This window comes from Schistocerca serialis, chromosome 9, assembly GCF_023864345.2.
Source record: "Schistocerca serialis cubense isolate TAMUIC-IGC-003099 chromosome 9, iqSchSeri2.2, whole genome shotgun sequence".
Classification (NCBI taxonomy): Eukaryota; Metazoa; Arthropoda; class Insecta; order Orthoptera; family Acrididae; genus Schistocerca; species Schistocerca serialis.
In genome coordinates, this window is record NC_064646.1 from 418,587,924 (window position 1) to 418,611,271 (window position 23,348).

A 23,348-nucleotide genomic window follows, 5' to 3' on the forward strand; every position below is an offset into this window, starting at 1 on the left:
AGAAGAGTCAACAAATACACTGAAGTGCCAAAGAAACTGGTACAGGTATGTTGTTGTTGTGGTCTTCAGTCCCAGTAAATACCATGTATATAGTATGTATATACCATGTATATACCATATAGGTATGCATATTCAAATATAGAGATATGTACACAGGCAGAATACAGTGCTGCAGTTGGCAACGCCTATATAAGACAAGTGTCTTGATGCAGTTGTTAGATCAGTTACTGCTGCTACAAAGGCAGGTTATCAAGATTTAAGTGAGTTTGAATGTGCTGTTACAATCGGTGCATGAGCGATGAGACACAGCATCTCTGAGGTAGTAAAGAAGTGGGAATTTTCCAATATGACTGTATCATGAGTGTACCATGAATATCAGGAATCCATTAAAACATCAAATCTCTGACATCGCTGCAGCTTGAAAGAGATCCTGCAAGAATGGGACCAATGACAACTGAAGAGAATCATTCAACATGACAGAAGTGCAACCATTCTGCAAACTGCTGCAAATTTCAATGCTGGGCCATCAACAAGTGTCAGCATGTGAACCATTCAAAGAAACATTGATATGGGCTTTCAGAGCTGAAAGCCCACTTGTGTACCCTTGATGACTGCTCAACACAAAGCTTTATGCTTCACCTGGGCCCATCAACAATGACATTGGACTGTTGATGACTGGTAACATGCTGCCTGGTCAGACAAGTCTCGTTTCAACTTGTATTGAGTATTTTGGACATGTACAGGTATGGAGACAACCACATGAATCCATGGACCTGGCATGTCAGCAGGGGACAGTTCAAGTTGGTGAAGGCTCTCTAATCATGTGGGGCATGGGCAGTTGGAGTGATATGGGACCCTTGGTACATCTAGATATGACTAACAGGTGACACGTACGTAAGCATCTTATCTGATCACCTGCATCTATACATGTCCACTGTGCATTCTGATGGACTTGAGCAATTCCAGCAGGACAATGCAATACCAAACACTCCCAGAATTGTTACAGAGTGGCCCCTGGGACACTCTTCTGAGTTTAAACACTTCTACTGGCCTCCAAAATCCTAGGACATGAATTTTTTTTTTTTTTTTTTTTTTTTTTTTTTGTTATCAGTCTTCTGACTGGTTTGATGCGGCCCGCCACGAATTCCTTTCCTGTGCTAACCTCTTCATCTCAGAGTAGCACCTGCAACCTACGTCCTCAATTATTTGCTTGACGTATTCCAATCTCTGTCTTCCTCTACGGTTTTTGCCCTCTACTGCTCTCTCTAGTACCATGGAAGTCATTCCCTCATGTCTTAGCAGATGTCCTATCATCCTGTCCCTTCTCCTTATCAGTGTTTTACACATATTCCTTTCCTCTCCGATTCTACGTAGAACCTCCTCATTCCTTACCTTATCAGTCCACCTAATTTTCAACATTCGTCTATACCACCACATCTCAAATGCTTCGATTCTCTTCTGTTCCAGTTTTCCCACAGTCCATGTTTCACTACCATACAATGCTGTACTCCAGAAGTACATCCTCAGAAATTTCTTCCTCAAATTAAGGCCGGTATTTGATATTAGTAGACTTCTCTTGGCCAGAAATGCCTTTTTTGCCATAGAGAGTCTGCTTTTGATGTCCTCCTTGCTCCGTCCGTCATTGGTTACTTTACTGCCTAGGTAGCAGAATTCCTTAACTTCATTGACTTCGTGACCATCAATCCTGATGTTAAGTTTCTTGCTGTTCTCATTTCTGCTACTTCTCATTACCTTCGTCTTTCTCCGATTTACTCTCAAACCATACTGTGTACTCATTAGACTGTTCATTCCATTCAGCATATCATTTAATCCTTCTTCACTTTCACTCAGGATAGCAATGTCATCAGCGAATCATATTGTTGATATCCTTTCACCTTGTATTTTAATTCCACTCCTGAACCTTTCTTTTATTTCCATCATTGCTTCCTTGATGTACAGATTGAAGAGTAGGGGGGAAAGGCTACAGCCTTGTCTTACACCCTTCTTAATACGAGCACTTCATTCTGGATCGTCCACTCTTATTATTCCCTCTTGGTTGTTGTACATATTGTATATGACCCGTCTCTCCCTATAGCTTACCCCTACTTTTTTCAGAATCTCTAACAGCTTGCACCATTTTATATTGTCAAACACTTTTTCCAGGTTGACAAATCCTATGAAAGTGTCTTGATTTTTCTTTAGCCTTGCTTCCATTATTAGCCGTAACGTCAGAATTGCCTCTCTCGTCCCTTTACTTTTCCTAAAGCCAAACTGATCATCACCTAGCGCATTCTCAATTTTCTTTTCCATTCTTCTGTATATTATTCTTGTAAGCTGCTTCGATGCATGAGCTGTTAAGCTGATTGTGCAATAATTATCGCACTTGTCAGCTCTTGCCATCTTCGGAATTGTGTGGATGATGCTTTTCCGAAAGTCAGATGGTATGTCGCCAGACTCATATATTCTACACACCAACGTGAATAGTCATTTTGTTGCCACTTCCCCCAATGATTTTAGGAATTCTGATGGAATATTATCTATCCCTTCTGCCTTATTTGACCATAAGTCCTCCAAAGCTCTTTTAAATTCCGATTCTATTACTGGATCCCCTATCTCTTCTAAATCGACTCCTTCTATCACATCAGACCAATCTTCACCCTCATAGAGGCTTTCAATGTATTCTTTCCACCTATCTGCTCTCTCCTCTGTGTTTAACAGTGAAATTCCCGTTGTACTCTTAATGTTACCACTGTTGCTTTTAATGTCACCAAAGGTTGTTTTGACTTTCCTGTATGCTGAGTCTGTCCTTCCCACAATCATATCTTTTTCGATTTCACATTTTTCCTGCAGCCATTTTGTCTTAGCTTCCCTGCACTTCATATTTATTTCATTCCTCAGCGACTTAAATTTCTGTATTCCTGATTTTCCCGGAACATGTTTGTACTTCCTCCTTTCATCAATCAACTGGAGTATTTCTTCTGTTACCCATGGTTTCTTCGCAGCTACCTTCTTTGTACCTATATTTTCCTTCCCAACTTCTGTGATGGCCCTTTTTAGAGATGTCCATTCCTCTTCAACTGTACTGCTTACTGCACTATTCCTTATTGCTGTATCTATAGCGTTAGAGAACTTCAAACGTATCTCGTCATTCCTTAGTACTTCCGTATCCCACTTCTTTGCGTATTGATTCTTCCTGACTAATGTCTTCAACTTCAGCCTACTCTTCATCACTACTATATTGTGATCTGAGTCTATATCTGCTCCTGGGTATGCCTTACAATCCAGTATCTGATTTTGGAATCTCTGTCTGACCATGATGTAATCTAATTTAAATCTTCCCGTATCTCCCGGCCTTTTCCAGGTATACCTCCTCCTCTTGTGATTCTTGAACAGGGTATTCGATATTACTAGCTGAAACTTGTTACAGAACTCAATTAGTCTTTCTCCTCTTTCATTCCTCGTCCCAAGTCCATATTCTCCTGTAACCTTTTCTTCTACTCCTTCCCCTACAACTGCATTCCAGTCGCCCATGACTATTAGATTTTCGTCCCCCTTTACATACTGCATTATCCTTTCAATATCCTCATTATTGGGCATATCTGGGATGCCTTGCAACGTGCTGTTCAGAAGAGATCACCACCCCCTCGTACTCTTGCAGATTTATGGACAGCCCTGCAGGATTTATGGTGTAAATTCCCTCTATCCCTCCTTCAGACATTAGTCGAGTTCATGCCACATCGTGTTGCGGCACTTCCGCGTGCTCACAGGGGTCCTACACGATATTATGCAGGTGTACCAGTTTCTTTGGCTCTTCAGTGTATACAGCTTCCTTCTATGTATATCTTGTGAGAAGATCATGAGCATGAATTAGAAACATTGAGCCCACACAAAGCCTTACCAGCAATCTTCCTGTGAACTATTCGTGACTGGTACAGGGAAGAGGCTGTGACAGTGGTACACATAGTACCGTCCACCACACACCATAAGATGGCTTGGTGAGTACAGATGAATAGAGAAAGACATATTTGTCAACAATAAAATAAGTTTTTAATCATGGAGAAAAATAATGTAATATGAACATGATGTTTCTGAATGGAACACTGAATTAGACATGCAGTAAAACAATGAAAATACATACTACATTCATTGTCCTGCGTGTGTGAAAAAGTGCCTACACCAGCAAGTCACGTGCACTGGCAAACTTTCTCATCACAACATGATGTCATTTGCACATCAATAACGAGAGACCATTGCAGATAGAAAGAAAATAAAACCAACAAGGTTTCGTATCACATTCACAATTAGAAATAATGGTTCAAGTACTCACTTCATAAATTGCAGTTTACTTTTTATTCTTTTCCAGGTATATATTTTCTGTCTAATAATTATTATTACCTAACTAGTAAAATAATGTTATTGAGCTGTGACTTCTTGCGATGCTCTTAGCAGGATAGTTTCTCTGTCATGCTTTGTGGTGTCATGGTTGGCTAGTACCGTCTATTTAGGATGGCTGTGGCTCGCAAGGTGAGACTCAGTCAGGGGCAGCAAAGGAGACTCGGTCAGGGCAGTGATGGAGACATGGTTGGGTACATTGACAGAGGGAAGATAGCGCATGGAGCATCGTGAGTAGTCAGTCGATGCTTAGTGTACTGCAGTGGGCATAGTGTTGACATTCCAGCGCCTGGGTCTGGCGGCGAGCAGAACTGGAGTGCAAAAGCAATCACCAGTCATCACAGGCTCTGTTTAAAAGTCGTGTCTATCTCAAGTCCTGAGGAGAGCGTGGGAGTTTACCCAGGTGTGCATGTTAACAGCGAGCTCCTGGACTAACTTTAAGGGATGAGCAATTTTGTGGTGGAACTTTTGGATGTGTAAACCACTTGGATGAGGGTCCACGATACTTGGTATTGCAGGTCCATGAAACTGCACTGTGCCCTGATTCCAATGCATTTATTTTGAATTGCAAGTGTGGCTGATATTCAGTGATTCATTTCTTATTATTATTGTTAATGTATTAAGTGGTAAATTTTATGAATCAAAGTTAATTCTCTACATAAAACTTCAGCTGCTAATTTAAACTAGAATTGCAAACTTCTTCCTTGTTGGCAACTATAATGGTAACGATTTTGCGCCATCAAATGGTGCTTTGTTATTTAAGGTTGTGTGCAGACTGTCTGGTCATTATCACCTTGAGATAGTGGTGATTGTTTAACGAACTATTGCTTTAATAGTAATTGCGGTTGTCACACTATAACATTTAACGTCTCGTCCTGTATTTGTCGCTACCCAGTGCTTGCCAGTTGGCTTTAGTTTTTTGTGAATTGTGTGTTAATACTGGGTTTGTCTGTTCTAGAAGCTGTTATTGGTGTGTGCAGGCCCTCCTGCTCATTGTTGTCACTTGAGCTCTTGAGCACGGATTTCAGAAACGCAGCCAAAATGAACGCCAAATGTTGACTATCTCACAGGTCTGGCAGTCTGAGATCCAAAATATCAGAATGAGACTTCTCTCTGTGTTTTTCCAAGTGGGGCAGTGAACAATGCTGTACCATGACTGATTCTTTTTTTTTAATGGATCGAAATATACACTCCTGGAAATTGAAATAAGAACACCGTGAATTCATTGTCCCAGGAAGGGGAAACTTTATTGACACATTCCTGGGGTCAGATACATCACATGATCACACTGACAGAACCACAGGCACATAGACACAGGCAACAGAGCATGCACAATGTCGGCACTAGTACAGTGTATATCCACCTTTCGCAGCAATGCAGGCTGCTATTCTCCCATGGAGACGATCGTAGAGATGCTGGATGTAGTCCTGTGGAACGGCTTGCCATGCCATTTCCACCTGGCGCCTCAGTTGGACCAGCGTTCGTGCTGGACGTGCAGACCGCGTGAGACGACGCTTCATCCAGTCCCAAACATGCTCAATGGGGGACAGATCCGGAGATCTTGCTGGCCAGGGTAGTTGACTTACACCTTCTAGAGCACGTTGGGTGGCACGGGATACATGCGGACGTGCATTGTCCTGTTGGAACAGCAAGTTCCCTTGCCGATCTAGGAATGGTAGAACGATGGGTTTGATGACGGTTTGGATGTACCGTGCACTATTCAGTGTCCCCTCGACGATCACCAGTGGTGTACGGCCAGTGTAGGAGATCGCTCCCCACACCATGATGCCGGGTGTTGGCCCTGTGTGCCTCGGTCGTATGCAGTCCTGATTGTGGCGCTCACCTGCACGGCGCCAAACACACATACGACCATCATTGGCACCAAGGCAGAAGCGACTCTCATCGCTGAAGACGACACGTCTCCATTCGTCCCTCCATTCACGCCTGTCGCGACACCATTGGAGGCGGGCTGCACGATGTTGGGGCGTGAGCGGAAGACGGCCTAACGGTGTGCGGGACCGTAGCCCAGCTTCATGGAAACGGTTGCGAATGGTCCTCGCCGATACCCCAGGAGCAACAGTGTCCCTAATTTGCTGGGAAGTGGCGGTGCGGTCCCCTACGGCACTGCGTAGGATCCTACGGTCTTGGCGTGCATCCGTGCGTCGCTGCGGTCCGGTCCCAGGTCGACGGGCACGTGCACCTTCCGCCGACCACTGGCGACAACATCGATGTACTGTGGAGACCTCACGCCCCACGTGTTGAGCAATTCGGCGGTACGTCCACCGGGCCTCCCGCATGCCCACTATACGCCCTCGCTCAAAGTCCGTCAACTGCACATACGGTTCACGTCCACGCTGTCGCGGCATGCTACCAGTGTTAAAGACTGCGATGGAGCTCCGTATGCCACGGCAAACTGGCTGACACTGACGGCGGTGGTGCACAAATTCTGCGCAGCTAGCGCCATTCGACGGCCAACACCGCGGTTCCTGGTGTGTCCGCTGTGCCGTGTGTGTGATCATTGCTTGTACAGCCCTCTCGCAGTGTCCGGAGCAAGTATGGTGGGTCTGACACACTGGTGTCAATGTGTTCTTTTTTCCATTTCCAGGAGTGTAGAAAGAAAGATAACAATTTGACATCCTGTACATTACAATATCAAGAAGAATATTTACCTGAAAATGCTGACCAACTTTTGTACAAAAGAGAGTTTTGACGTTGAGTTTTATAAACGTTTTCAGTGTGTTGTGTCTTGCAGCTATCAAATATTGAAGAAAGACATGTTAACACCAAAGCTGCTGTTTATATACTAAATAACTCATTTAAGGCTCTGCCCATTTTCATAAGTCACATTTATTATTTAGCATGATGTGATCCACATGACAACAATATTTTATACACAATGGAGAATTTGTTCTTATTGGATATTGGGTTAGACTGTGTGTCATGCTGGCTTGTTTGGATTAGGTGCTGTTGTAATTTTGACAGATGACAGATGCGAAAATTATGACATCTACAATAAATGAACCAGCATGACACAGTGTAATCAACAGGGCACTCTTGAAGACAGTTTTGTAAGATGCTGTCTTCTTGGGAGCATAGTGCCTCTGAGAGTCAAATGTGAGATTGGTCCCACAGGTAGTCTAGACAGGACATTGGCATTAGCATGTTGTGTTGTCTATCGATAGTAAATAGAATACTTGTAACTGGTGAGGAAGAGGGTCCAACATAAAATACACATAATAATTTATTTTGTCAAGAAATGATTGAAGATCTTAAGTTGGTAGGCCCTTGAATTTTTTCTATGCTTTACATATGTTGTCAATTCAGTTGAAGTCCTTTAAGATTGAACATGTAGATGAAATACTCAACTCGCTTTTGAAAGAGTTCATTCTTTTGTAGGTTACACTTAAGCCCATTCTGTTGAAGTGGTCTGGAATGGCAGACATAAGTTCATCATTTACTACTGTATTGTCCTGATACTTGTCTGATCAGAATGTTTTGACTCATCTGCTCAAAAACACTGGAAAACTGCTGGTGTGCTAGCAATTCTGAAAAGCAATTTATTGTATCTGTGTAATCCAAATGGATAATGATGACCATGAATTTACAGGATTGTCTGTATAGCTGCAACTGTAAATAAGATTAGGATAAACCAATTCTCGAAAAGTACTGTCCACCTGATAGTCCTGACAAGAGCTCTTCTTGCCTTGAGATGAGACTGTACTATTGAGCCTTCAAGGTTTTGTTAGGGTGGTGTTTATTTTGTTTTATACAGTGATAAAAATGCCACTGAAACACACATGCTGATCCTCTAGTTGGATATGAAAAAATTGGAGACACATGACAACTTACTTTCCAATGTGTTCTGTCAAAAATTACCTCTACCTTCCACTGATAACTCAAAATTTATAAAATAAGAAACTCTTTGACATAATTGTGCAATATGGTTAAAATCTCGTTTTAGGGATAGCAACTAACTATGAATCCAGAAAGGTCATAGGTTCAATTCTAGTTATTGCTTAAAACTTTGACAATAATGACAGTGACCTCGTTAAAAGAGTGCAAATGAGAGAGTAAAAGTTCAGACCACTCTCTTGCCACTGGGTTGGGAAATGCTCCTAAGGGCAGAAAATTCAACAACAATCAGCAGAATATTGATACAGAAGTTAATGGAAACCACTGCATTAAATACATTTAATATGCATCCACAATATATGCAGTCATCCAAATTAAATATATTGATAATTTTCATTCAAAAACATTCTAGCGGTAAACTATTCTCGCATTTGAATCTTCAAATGACGCTGCTCGGGAAAATAAGAATATATTCTACAAATCAAAGCATTGCATGTAATGTTGTAGGGAAAGAGGATAATCTGAAACAACAGTTCTGTTACTAAGGGTTTGATTTTGCATTGCTTTAGGGTGCAAAAAACAATTGAGGTCATACGTGTCCAAATCAAAACTACAGAACACAAAGACAGAGAGGAGTTAAAAATGACTATATGTCAGTCCCAACTGACATAATAGAAGACAGCTAAAAACAGGCACATGGAAAAAGATGATGATGATTTAGCTACGTCATCAGCACCCTAGCATTAAAGTTATACTGAAGAAGATTTCCATAATCTATGGAAGGAGATCAATAAACTGAAAAACTACGTTTGATCCCACCACAGGAAACGTAAAGCAACACCAGAAATGTGAGGTTCAGAAAAGCCCATAATAAAACCCCAGTGAGACACAGTGGGATAACTAAACGAAATCATGGAGAAAATACCTGTAAAGACACTGTTAAGAAAGGGACCAATGAGTGTGGCTGGATGACAACTTAGAAATAATATGTGACACATTAAGATTGCACACCAAGTATTTTGGGAAGAATTCCAGACACCGCACAAAATTTTAAGACACAAACAATACTCACCTTGTTATCAGTTACAATAGAGAGAAGATCCTGTGGGATATCCAGTTCAAGCCTCAGGTCGGCAAGAGAACACAATCGGTTAAAAGATGTCAGCTTTGTCCCGCGTCTCCGACATACTGGGGGCTCCTCCCAACGTAAGAGCACGCCGTGTGTCAGTGGGCAATATGTCCCACTCTAAGCCAAGTAAGGGCTACTTCTTCACACCATCGCAAGCGAAAGGAGGTGATCCATGGTCACACTGAAGTTTAGATGGACCGTAGTTTACTGTTCCTCACTTCCAGCCACTGGGACTCCCACCAAAATGTTGCCTTTCTGGTCACAAATGAAGTGACAGCCCACAGAGGGACTGAACAGCTGGCAGGAGGAGGAAAGGAACAAGCCTCCTTAGCAGTAGCATCAGTGAGTTCATTACCCTGGATGCCTATGTGCCCTGGAACCCAGCACAAAACGATTTCCTTGTTTTGCCTGGGCAAGAGAAGGAGAGTGTCCTGCACTTGTTGCACCATCCAATCTGCTGGGTACATCTGTCCAACAGCGAGAAGGGCACTTTAAGAATTGGAGCAGATAATAAATTTTTTGTCACAGCAATGTCTCATCTGCTCCATTGCCCTCATGATAGCAAACAATTCCGCATAATAAACTAAAAACTGCTCTGGGAGCCCTATCCTGAGGACAGAGTCAGGGAACACGACAGAACAACCTAAAATATCTCCCTGCTTTGAACCATCTGTGTAGACAGTAATAAAATCTGGGTGGCTACGTAAAAATTCATTAAATTTAATTTTATAAACATGGTCTGGGGAACAATACTTCTTGTAAATAGTTAGTTCTAAAAGCAATCTAGGCCTTGGTAGTAGCATGGGGATACCCTACTCCACCCCTGGCTTTGGACCTTAATGCCCCCCCCCCCCCCCTCCCACCTGTAATAATTCAAGGCTCTCCCTTGCACAGATCCCAAATGGCCATGTTGCTTGTGATCGATGATTGAATAGCCGTTCCAGTGGCAGCTGAACAATGTAACTGGATGCTGGCGATGTAGGAACAGGCAAAGACCTATATGTGTGGCATACCACGAGAAGAAGACGTCCAATAGACAGCGGAGGCTCACCAGCCTCTGCACACAAACTAACAACAGGGCTCGTGTGGTAAGTCCCTGTTGACAACCTAATACCCTCGTGGTGAATGGTATCCAGCACTTTAAGGTATGAAGGCCTTGCTGACCCATAAATCTGGCATCTGTATTCAAGCTGGGGTTGCACGAAGGCCTTATGAAGTTGGAGCAGACATGCTCTGTCGGCTCCCCAAGACCTATGATGTTTAAGGCCTTGAGAAATCTCAGTTTCATTTCTTTAAGGTGTGGCAACCATGTTAACTTCTCATCAAAGATAAGACCCAGACACTTCACCTTTTCCTTAAAAGTGAGATCAGTACCCCCAGTCTTAAAACAGGCAAATTAAACAGAGAGCAGGAACGATTAAAAGCAACACAAACTGTTTTCTCTAATGAGAATTTAAAACCTGTGGTGCGAGACCATTCCTCCAACCATCTGATTGTCAGTTGCAACAGCATGCCCAGAACTTAAGGTGACGGGACTGCTGGTGCTTACCAATCCCCAGCTCAGGAACCCCGTGGTTGCGAAGCCCGTACCCAGCAAATGAATGCCGAACCCTTGGGGGCACGTGGAAAAAGGGCTAAAACAACAACATACAGAAATGGAAGTCGAAAACTAAAAATTAAATGGACTTTGCCACATTGGTTTGGCGGGTAAAAAGTAAAAGACGGTCAACAGCCTGCCCATCATATGCTAAAACAGCCGATAACTCATGAGGGCAAACCCAAGTGGGAACATAAACGGTTAAAAATTGGGCATTCCATAAGGAAGAGGCAGGCAGTTACAACTTGGGCACAATGTGTACAAAGTAGTGGGGTAGCGCCACTTATCAAATGACAATGGCTAAAAAGGCAGTGCCCTATACGCAGCCTAGTTAAAATGACCTACTCCCAGCAGAAGGGCCAAGAGAAGGTTGTCCAAGCTGCTGGGAGAGGCTTAATAAGCCCATGAAGGGAGGACCATTGACGATGCCAAAGGGACACTACCTCCTGACAAATAGAAACACAGAGATCATTGGAGGGACTGAAGTACGAGGACTGCAGCCTTGGAAGCAGTATCAGCCGGCTTGTTTCCTGGCAGACCAACATGACCAGGAACCCACAGAAATATCACACTGCTCCACCAAGAGTGAGCAGGTGACAGTTTTCCTGGACCAACTGCACTAAGGGATGGGTGGTGTACAGTGCACTTAGACTTTGAAGGGCATTAAGTGAGGCTGAGCAGAGGACACAATTGAAAAGGCTGTGTCGCCGGATGTACTCCGTGGTCTGATAAATGGAGAAGAGCTTGGCTGTAAATACTGAGCAGTGTGCCAGAAGCCAATGTCGAAAGACACAGGTGCCAATGACGAAGGCACATGCAACCCCACGGTCAGTCCAAGAGCCATCAATGTATAAAAAGGTACTATTGCAAAGTTCCATGCGAAGGTCGTGAAACTGAAGGTGATAGACCAAGGCTGGAGTAGTGTCCTTCGGAAGCAAATGAAAGCCAAGGTTAACATGGGCTGTTTCACAAAGCCAATGTGGTGAAGGGTTCACACCCACCGGGAAAGTTGCAGGTAGTGTGAAGCTAAGCCGCTGTAGCAAAAGCTGAACGGACTCTAGGAGGTGTCAGAGAAGAGGGACGCACCCCATACTGGCCATCACAGGAATCATTGAAGGAGGTGGCATAGGATGGGCGGCTACACATGGCAGACAAACAGCATGCATACCTGCTGAGGAGGAAGTCACCGTGGTAGGACAGTGGTAGTTCAGCAGCTTCTGTTAAACTCTCAACTGGGCTAGTGTAAAAGGCACCAGGGGCCAAATGGATGCCACAATGGTGGATAGTGTTGAGACAGCATTAAGAGGGATGAAAGGGCAGACGCATTAACAAAGCACCCATAGTCATGTTTCGAATGGACAAGGGACCGGTACAAACAGAGGATGGTGTTCGATCAGCACCTCAGGAAGTACCATTCAGGACATGTAGGACTTTGAGGAATTGTGAACAGCGGGCTGCCAGGTAAGACACATGGGAGGACAAAGAGAGTTTCCTATCAAGCATGAACCCGAGGAATTTTGTAGTTTCAATGAAGAAAAGGGCAAAAGGCCAAAGATATAAAGATGGTGGGAAAAACCAATTAAGTCGACAGAAATTCATACAGATGGTTTTGTCAGTGGAAAAACAAAAGCAATTGTCAATGCTCCACGACTAAAGATGATCAACACATCGCTGAAGATGCCGCTCCATCAGACAGGTCCATGGAGAACTGCAAGTGAGACAGGTCCATGGAGAACTGCAACAGATGGAAAAATCATCAACAAAAAGGGAGCTGGAGATGCCTGGTGGCAGAAAAGCCATTATAGGATTAATGGTGACAGCAAAGAGGACAACACCCTGGATGAAACTCTGAGGCACACTGTTTTCCTGGATAAAGGTGTCCGACATGGCAGAACCTACACACACCTTGAAAACTCAGTCTTTTAAAAATGCCTGAAGGAAACAGGGCAGGCAGCCATGGGAGCCCCACGTGCAGAGACTATGGAGGATATCAGTTCTCCTGCAGGTGTCATAGGCCTTCTTCAAATCGAAAAACATAGTGACAGTCTGGGATTTCGGCAGAAAACCATTCATGACATGGGTGGCTAAAGTAACAAAATCCACACTGCGCACTCATCAGTAAATTGCGAGACTCGAGCCACTGTACCAGAAGGGCATTAATCATGTGTTCCATCACCTAGCAAATGCAGCTGGTAAGAGAGATGGGGCGGTAGCTAGAAGGAACGTTTTTGTCCTTACCGGGTTTAGGTATAGGTATGATGGTGGCTTCAAGCAAGTGTCTTGGAAATGTGTCCTCTGCCTAGATGCAGTTGTATGTGTTAAGCAGAAAGTGCTTGACAGCAAGAGAAAGGTGCTGCAACATTTGAATGTGGATGGCGTCTGGCCCTGGGGCTGAGGATTGGAATGAACTGAGAGCATGATCTAGCTCCCTCATAGTAAAGGCGGCATGGTAGCACTCACAATTTGGAGAAGAGAAAGGTTATCGCCAGAGCCTCCTCCGCTTGTTTCAGATGGATGAAGGCAGGGTGATAGTGGGAAGAGCTCAAAAGTTCTGCAAAATGGTGGCCCAAGGTGTTGGAGATAGCAATAGGATCCACTCTGATGTCGTCTGCTACTTTCAGGTCGGAAATTGGGGAATGGATCTTGATCTCAGTGAGCCATTGGAGGTTGGCCCACATGAGAGAGGAAGAGGTGGAACTGTTAAAAGAACTAATGAATGAAATCCAGCAAGCTCTTTTGCTATGACACTTTGCACGTATCTGGATATCATGAATGCAGTTTGCCATTAGGATGGTGGTTAAAAATGCGGAGAGCATGTCTCCGTGTGCGAATTGCATCACGGCATGCCTCAGTCCACCAAGGGACTGGGACACAATTTGGTAAAGAGGAAGTGTGAGGATTGGAATGTTCTGCAACGGTATGGATAACGTTTGTGAGAAATTCCACCTGGTCATCACAACTGAGGAAATCTTGCTCTTCAAAGGTCACCAGGGAGGACTAAAGCTGCCAGTCAGCCTTAGTAAGCTGCCATTTGGGTGTGCATGCGGATAGAATACAAGTCAGAAAATGGATAGCACATGGGAAATGGTTGCTCGAGTAAGTGTCAGAAAGAATGGAACACTCAAGACGATAGGCAAGCTGGCAGTGGAGAAGGATATGTCCAAATGGGAGTGCAAGGAGTCGGAAAGGAAAGAGTATGCTCCAGTGTTAAGGCAGAAGAGGTTAAGTTGGTTAAGAATATCAGCCAAGAGGGCACCTCTCTGACAGGTCCTGGGAGAACCCCAATGGGGATAACATGCATTAAAGTCACTGAGTCATGAAAATCGGGGAGGTAGCTGCCCAATAAGCTGAAAGAAGTGTGCCCTGGTGACATCGAATGACAAAGGGACATAAATGGTACAGACGGAAAAAAATCAGGTAGGGAAAGGAAAGCTGAACTGCAACAGCTTGAAGCTGGATAGTCAGGGAGGTGGGTTGACTATGAATGTCATCCCGTATGAGCAGCATAATGTCCCCAGGAGATGGAATGCTGACCTCTGGGAGAAGGTCAAAACGAATTGGTAAGAAATGTGAAAGCTCAATGCGGGTGTGAGGGTGCAATTTCGTTTCCTGAATGCAGAGTACAAGGGGACACTGTGATGCTAAAAGCAGCTGTAAGTCCTCTTTGTGGCACCAAAGGCCGCGAGCGTTCCATTGGAAGAGTGTAATGATGAGAAAGAGACGAAGGGGTGTCACCTCGGTGGCTGCCCAGTGACAGTTGGTGAAGAGAGACTATGACAGGGGACAGAAGCAGGAGTATCCTGCCCCATGGGGTCCACAGAAGCATCAGTTTGATTGTGTTGTCGGTCTGTGGAGTCCAACACTGAAAAACAGTTGGTGTGAGCACTGGCGACACGGAGGCTAGCCGGGTTAACGTATTAAGTGGCAACACCATTGTAGAGGATCTTTGAGTTGGTGAACGAGAAGACCTTTTCCCTTTGGTGGACTTACTTGAGCCTTTCCAGTTAGAGGAAGACTCGGGTGTTGTTCCACTGGAGGAACGGAGGAAATCTTCATGGAAGTACTCCTTCTGTCCTTTCTGGCCTATCGGTTAAGTAGCTGGTGGCTTCGCCCCTTGAGGCAAGAGTTTGACGACATGTTGCACAGCTGGATGGGGGGGATGGCGATACTACATTGACACTGGGTGATTTCACTACCTCAGAGCTGAATTTGAGGTCGCATGCCTGCGTGGCCATGCCCTTCATGGAGCGAGGGATAACAAGAGCAGAACTATAGGTGCCAGACAGGAGAACACAGGATTTGTGACTAGTCATTAACTTGCAAGTGACTGGGTAAGGCACTTTTTCCTTTACCCGGATCTCTTGGACAGCCTGCTCATCAAGATACAAGGGAAAATCCCAAGAGGAGTCAGCATGTCTGCCATTGCAGTTGATACCGCGGGGAGGAGGAGGCGGACAATAACTCTTGTACACATCCCTACCACAGATTACACATTTGGCTGGGTGTCGACAAGATGATCTCATGTGGTTGAAATGATGACACTGGTAGCAGCACATAGGTTTTGGAATGTATGGCTGAACTGTGATAATTTCATAGTCTGCTTTGATCTTGGATGGAAGCACAATTCTATCAAAGGTGAGAAAAAAGGGTGCGGGTGGGCAGTAAGGAGAGATCAACCTTTTTCATTACATGATGGACGGCAGTGACACCCTGATCAGATAGGTAAGATTGGATTTTGGCCTCGGTTAGACAGTCGAGCAGCCTGGTGTGAATTACACCATGGGAAGAATTCAAAGTTCTTTGGGCAATGACATAAACAGGGCAGCCATGGAGAAGCGAGGCAGCAAGCATTTGTGCTTGAGAATCAGATGTAGTTTCCAAAATCCAAATGCCATTCTGTAAACGAGAGCAGGATTTCACAGGGCCAGCAATTGCATCAGCACCTTTCTGAATAATAAACAGATTTACCATGGCAAAGGACAAACCGTCTTCAGTACGTGAGACCATGAGGAACAGTCGTGCTGGGTAAGGGTCTTTGAATCATTAGCCTCATTACATTTACGTATCATAGATGTTGATTGGGAAGCTGACTGATTAATTGTGAGAAAATCCCCCATGATTGCCAGCATCTCTGATGGCATGCTCCTTCCTACTGGGGGCCCCCTTCACTAGGGGGCGCACCCACCTTAGGTGACTGTTCACACCTCAGGTTGCACCTCCTGAACACCTGACAGAGGGACCAATCAGCAATTTGGGAAGATTGCCTGAGCTGCAATCACCCCTCCCTGGCCCTGGCATGTACCAGGGGGTATGAGCGAACCCTGCCTGTCAACCCAGAACTGGGAATTACATGTTACGCAGTCACCTGTTACAAGTCAGATGCATGGGCCGACCTTCAGGAGCACACAAGGAGGAAGAAGAGAAAGAGGAACCTCAAACGCCAAAGCGGAGGAACAAGAGGAGAAGGGAAACAAAGAAAGGAAAGGGAGCAAAAAAACAAAAGGTGAGACTGTTGTTAGGTCAGCGACAGACAATGCAGAACATTCTCAATAACACCAGAGACATGTTCCCCAAGGGAGGGGAAAAAGAATAGCAAGAGGAAAGACATGCAGCACAGAAGGTAAAAATGCTGTCAAGGCTGGGGCCCTGTGGTAGCCAAGCACAAACCCGCCAAAGAGTGGTGAGCCCCCTGGGGGTCTGTTGCTAAAGTTAGAAGTGATGGGGATTAGTGAAATGAAATGTAAAGGGGCCAGAGAATTCTGGTCAAATCATTGTAGGGTACAATAGAAACAGTATCAATGAATGGTATAATGGGTATTGGCATGATTATGAACAGAAAGGTAGGTAACAAGAGTTACTATGAGCAGCGCAGTGACCAAGAACTGAAGCTAAGGCAACATTGTGTAGAGAGATGAAAGTTTGTATGTTTTTCCACAACCGGTTTCAAAGCATAAAACTCCATATTAGGTGCCAACAAATAATTATGGGAACAAAAATGTGTGGTAGTTACAGGGTGGTGACTACTGAACTATATGAAAAAAAAAAGTAAATTAATTTGTACACACACTTTATTCAACATGTAAAAGTCACTACAGATATTCAGATTTAGATTACGACATGTTTGATATGCCTGCCATAATGTGGTGCAGACGAATAGCAAAATTCTGCATGATCAATTGAAGTGCCTGAGCATCAATGATGTCAATGACTCCTGAATGGCTGTTTTCAGCTCAGCAAAGGTCTTGAGGTTGTTGTTGTACACGTTGCCTCTAATATAGCCCCACAAAAAGAAGAAGGGAATATGGCGACCAATCAAGGCCCATGCCAGTGGCCTCTGAGTACCCCAGAGCCAGAATGCAGTCATCCTCAATGTGCTCCTCCACGACATTGAACACTCTCCTGCTTCGATGAGGTCATGCTCCGTCTTGCACGAACCACATCTTGTCAAAATGGGAATGAAATCATCTACCGAAACCTTCACATACCATTCGGTAGCCACCATGCCATCAAGAAATATCACACATATTATACCATAACTGGACACTGCGCACTACAAAGTCGCCCACTGAGGGTGAAGAGACTTCTTGGTCATGAAATACAGATTCTCAGTCCCCCAAATGAACCAATTTTGCTTACTGATGAACCCACATTCAAGTGAGCTAAAACAAGCCATGTGCATCCATCATGCCCTGCAGCTGACCATCCATTTTGAACATCCTAAGGCAGACCTTTCAGAAGTTATGACAATTTTATTTCATACAATTCCTGTATGTTCCCATAATTACTTGGTGGCACCTAAAGATAAAGTTTTAGGCTTTGAAAGGAATCATGGAGTAAATTAAGGAATCACACACAATTGAAGTGGATTTTTATTCTATAAACACGTTCCTCAGCTGCTGATGTTCACTTGATTAAATCTTCTGTCATAAGTTTCAACCGTTTATAGCAAACATTCATTACCAAAATCACAAAAGAAAGACCAGGAGACAAAGAGAGATATCAAGTAGACTATATTATGTTTAGAGAAAGATTTAGAAATAAATCCTGGTCTACACAGGATATCCAGGTGTGAAACAGACTCTGACTATAATCTGGTAGTGATAAACAACAGATTGAAGCTGAAGAGAATGAAAAAGGAGTATATGAATAAAAGCAATACTGAAAATTTAGGATACAATGCTATTAAGGGGAAATTCTCTGAAGCACTGAGAAACATCGAAAGTAAAAAATGTAGAGTAGTTTTGTGGAAGTGGAGAGAACAAGGAAAAAACAATTTAGATAGATACAGTGAAGACACAGTGAAAATCACAGCATGTGGACTCTAGAATTTTTCACTGGGGGCAATGGGACTGCAACAAGGTACTGGAAGATCTCAAAAGAGAGGGTTGACTACATGAAGCAGGTGCCTGGAACACTACGGTACCGGGTTGCTCGGAATCAAAGACAATGGAAACAGGCAACCATCCAGCAATGGAAAAAAATCTATGATACATGTTACTTACCATGAGTCTTCCAGACAAGTACTGCCATCACATTACCATAGAAGGCACATATGGATAAATGTGACAACTGTGTCAGATGACAGGTCGGATAAGTCACACTTGTAAACTGCCGAGCAAAATAATGTACATAAGAGTGGAAACTAAAACTGAAGATATACTGGAAAAAGAACAGTTTGGCTTCAGAAAGACAAAATGTATTAGATAAGCAGTTGTGGTGTTGTGCTTAGTAATGGAAGGCAGATGAGTAAAAATAAGGATAGCTTCCTAGCATTTGTGGACCTAGAAAAGCATTCAAAAATATAAAATGGAGTAAGCAGTTCACAATCTTTGGAAGACTGGGGGCTAAAGTAAAGAGATGGGAGAATTAACTGTAAATGTGCAAAAGCCAAGTGGGAGAAATAAACGTGGAATGTCAAGACAGGGAAGTACTAGGGAGCGTGTAAGGCAAGGTTGCAGCTTCTCACAACTGTTCTGCAATTAGTACATCAAAGCAACAATGAAATAGTGACAGACAATTTCAGAAGAGGAATAAAGTCGAAAGAGAACAGATAATGTTATGGTTCACACACCACCTTACCATAAGCAAGGAAGACTTAGAAGATCTATTGTAAGGGACAGACAGTACAGGAAGCACAGAATATGGCTTTAGGATAAACAAAGCAAATATGAAGTCAATGCAGAGCGGAAGAAGTGATAGAATTCTCCAGTCTAGGAAGTAAGAGTACAGAGACAGGTTGCAGTAAGAAAGATATCAGAAAGAAACTGACAAAGGTGAAGAAGGCTTTCTGCAATAGGAGAGCTCTACAGCACATATTCCATTGGAAACAAAGAAGTTCCTGAATGTGTGTGTCTGGAGCACAACGTGAAATACGTATCATCAGAAATCTGGGGAAGAAGAAACTGGAAGCATTTTAAAAATGGTTCTCTCAAGATGTGTTAAAAATTAAATGACAAGATCAAAATGTAAAATGAAGTATTAAAAAGAATAAGTGAGAAACAAATTCTATGAAACAACATTACAAAAATGGACATGTTAGCACAACTGCTACAGAATGCAGAAACAGTTAACTTGGTGCTGGAATGAACAGCAAAGGGGAAAAATAGCAGGAGCAAACATAGACTAGACTGCTGAAAACAGTTTACAGAGGATGTTGATTGTAGCACTCATATAAATATACAAAGATCCAGGGAAGGTAGGGAAAGATAGAAGACAGCAATGAACCATTAGAAAGAATTATGGAAAAAAGGGCATAAACCTAATTTAAATTCTATTAGTCTTATTACTTTTCTTTCTACATTAGTAAAGTTTACAATATAGTGTTACAATTTGAACCACGGCAGTCATATTCTGTTCTTTGTTTTCTTTTAATGCATTTAGTGAAAATAAACACATCAGGACCTGTCTATGTGATGGTGCACCACTTACATGAAAGGTAAAGGTACCCAATAGAAGTGCTAATATACCCTCCTTGTGAAATATCTGTAGGTGTTCCTTGAAACATATTTAGCTACAGAGAATGGGAGCACACATCCTTATTCTTCAGTTTCCAAACAGTTTATAAAGCTACTCAAAGAAATATCCAACCTCCAATAATGAAAACATTTGTGAACTAAACTTTTATCGACAATACTACCAACAAAACAAAATTCATACAAGAAAACCAACAAATTATGAGACAGCGTCACTGATGAGTATTTATCTTCACAGACAGTATATATAGTACTGCAGTGAAAATGACACACTAATAATTCCTTCCTCACAGCTGAGAGGAGACAGGTTGGGCAAGGCTCTCAGACCATAGAATGAGAGAGAGCCAATTGTAGTGAGGCTTCAGACAGAGCTTTGTGTACCCTCAACCTCATCAGAGTGTACACGTGGAAAAAGAGAGAGAAAAAAATAATAATTTCCGAATTTTACAGTTAAAAACACACTTTTTCCTGGATGAAAGTACATTTTTTCTGTGTTAAATGACAAAATACTTTCCCATGGAACTGTAAAATTCCCATATTGCTGTAAAACTTATTTATCAATTCTTTGGATGGTAAAGGTTTTGTGCGAACTTCCTGACATTTTAGCAAAAACCTACATATTTTGGAGAGGTGTTCAGGACGCGAAGAGTGCATATTTTAGTATTATGAAAGTATAAACAAGAATTCCACAAAATACAGCACTTCAAAAGCACTGAAATTGAGATTTCACTGCCTAGTACACTTTTGTCAGCCAATCATAGCTCGTGTCACATGATCGCCAGCCAATGACAGCAGATATTCGGACCATAAGACACACAATGTCGTCAGCAAATAGCAACATCACTGTTAACTAGTGCAAATACACAAATAGGAAATGTTAATGATTTAAATTGATATATATGCAGTACAGTTACAAGAAAAGCTAAACTCCCACATATAATACTGGTGGTCAAAAATTTTTTGCAGTTTTTTTTATGAGGGTGTGGTTATGCATGATCCTAAAAGCACAGTTTAAATTACAGCTGATGAATTTTTCTGACAAGCAAAATTATAAATTTCACTGATGTGGACCAAACATTTCATGGGTTACCTGGCTGAATACATGTTCCATCGATCACTTCTATTTTTCCACAGAAAAGCCAATTAAATGTGAAATTGCTCAAGATCTCATCTCATACTTCTTTTTGGAAGGATGATAACTTTCTTTGCCATTGTCACTGATAATTTGTAATCTATGAAAGAACTAAAATAAATATGAAGAACTCACTTTGAAGATTTGTCTTTTTTAGCACATGTTACCCTTTAAGAAACATCAAAGACAAATGTCTCAGATAAATTATAAATAATGGCATAAATCGCTTGTCTTCTGGGTCCAAAACTTTTCCAAGTGACTGGTCCCCATAGTGTTAAGTTTTGAATGTGAGTCAAACATTCTGTGATTTAAGAAATTCATTGCACATCCTCAAACATAACACGGTTCATCTTGCTTAAAAGGAAATTTACTTTGAAAACTAAAGCTTCTCACACCACCATTTGTAATATTTTTCCACAAACTTTTAGAATTGCAAACATTTGTGATGTCATGCTCATTGAAAGCAGTTTGTTGTTACAAAGTACTGCATGGGATTCGTGCTAAAGCTTTTGACACATTTCACTGTCAGCAGAGAAATGTGCATGCACTGTGTTTTGTTATTGTAAATGGCACATTTTCTATGCAACTAAAGTTTTATTTTGGTGTTATTCTCTCATTTATAGATTCATTGCTGCATTAAGTTCTTACCAGTTAAAATTACAAAAATTTAACTGAGAAATAAAACAATAAAAAATTTCCAGATTTCTAAAAATTCAAGGTTCTTCCTGGATGAAAAAATTCCTGGGTTTTTCCCAGATTTTCCAGTTGTCCCGAAGTGTATAAACCCTGCTCATTATAGATGGTGCCTTTTTACACTGCCTTTTCTATTAAACCTTCTCCCAACCTTCCCTCTCCTCTCCCAAGGAGAAACTGTTATCTCCTCTCCCAAGGAGAAACTATTAATGCCAAGAGCCAGGTAGTGAGTCACTCTTTTATATGTGTGTATCAGCAGTAATACACATTTCACCTACTGAATGTAAGTAATGGTCAGTAATTCATACTCATAATTTATTACATACTACACTCATGTTCATAAATTAAGGATGATGCTGATACACGATGTTAGGAGACAGTCATAGTGAAGTAGGAATGTACAGATATGCTAAGGCACATGTGCGGGGAAGGACTGCCACATGAAGGCCCACCTGCCCCTCATGAGAGTGGAGCTCAGATGGTGAGCGAGTTGGTGATGGTGAAGGCTGCTACCAATGGCAGGAGATGGGGGAGGGGGTGGGGGGTGAGGTGTGAGGACTGTGTACTGTATCAGTGTTGAGGCCATGAACAGAGCGGTCAACACTGCAGGTCTGCAGTTGTCAGCCATGCAATGGAGGCGGGTGCCAGGTGTTAGGATGCTGGGTGTGAGGTGGGTGGGGTGGCTGGCGGTCAAGTATGCTAGTACACTCCATGACAGCAGACAGTGGTGCAGTACCATCAGTGGGCCCAAGTGGTGAGTAACCTGGTGCAGTGCAGGGTGGAGAGTGCGGAGCCAGCCTGAGCTGTGTTCAGTGCTGTGCTTGCAGCAGTGAGCAGGCTCAAGGCGCAGTTGCCAGCTTGGGGCTGTAGAAGCAAGAGCACAGAGGTGTTGCCGGGTGGCTGCGAGGATAGGCTGGCAGGCCGATAGCAGACTCTGGCCATTGACAGCACATGCGCCAGGCACTGTGAGCATGAATGGCTTGGCTGGTGCCTCCAGTATGAGGATGAGCAGCAGCTGAGGATGTGGTGCTGGAAAAGGATGAAATAACGCTATTGTAGAAGTTGTGTGCAGCATTGGTGGTGGCAGTGGGATGGGGGATGGGGGCTGGGAGGGTAGGGGCTGGATGGGGGGATGTTAACCTGCTGTCAAGGCGAAATTGCCGAGTTAGGCGTAGGCTGTAGGACAGGCATAGGAGCAGGGACATCCTACATGTCAAGGGTGCTGATGTCTGTGTTGTCAATGACCAGTGGGTCAGGGATAGGGCCAGCACTGATGTAGCATAGTGGGTTTCCCACAGTGCCCTTGGCCGTAGTGTGGTAGGCTAGCATCTCGAGGTCTTTGGTGGCGGGACACTTGTCATGGTGTCAGCACTGGCATTGGCAGCAGTGGCACCACTGTTGTTGGAAGTGATCGCCTATGAGATTTGCACAGAGATGGTAGTTGGTTGGTTGGTTGATTGATTGATTCGGGGGAGGGTACGAAATGGCAAGGTCATCAATCCAATCGGATTAGGGAAGGAAGTCAGTTGTGCCCTGTCAAAGGAACCAGCACAACATTTGCATAGAGTGATTTAGGGAAGT

General features: G+C 43.2%; 1 pseudogene; it reads right to left on the reverse strand.

Moving 5' to 3' along the window:
• Window positions 1-23,348, reverse strand: part of LOC126419665 (protein HIRA-like) — a 294,055-nt pseudogene that overhangs the window by 186,917 nt on the left and 83,790 nt on the right.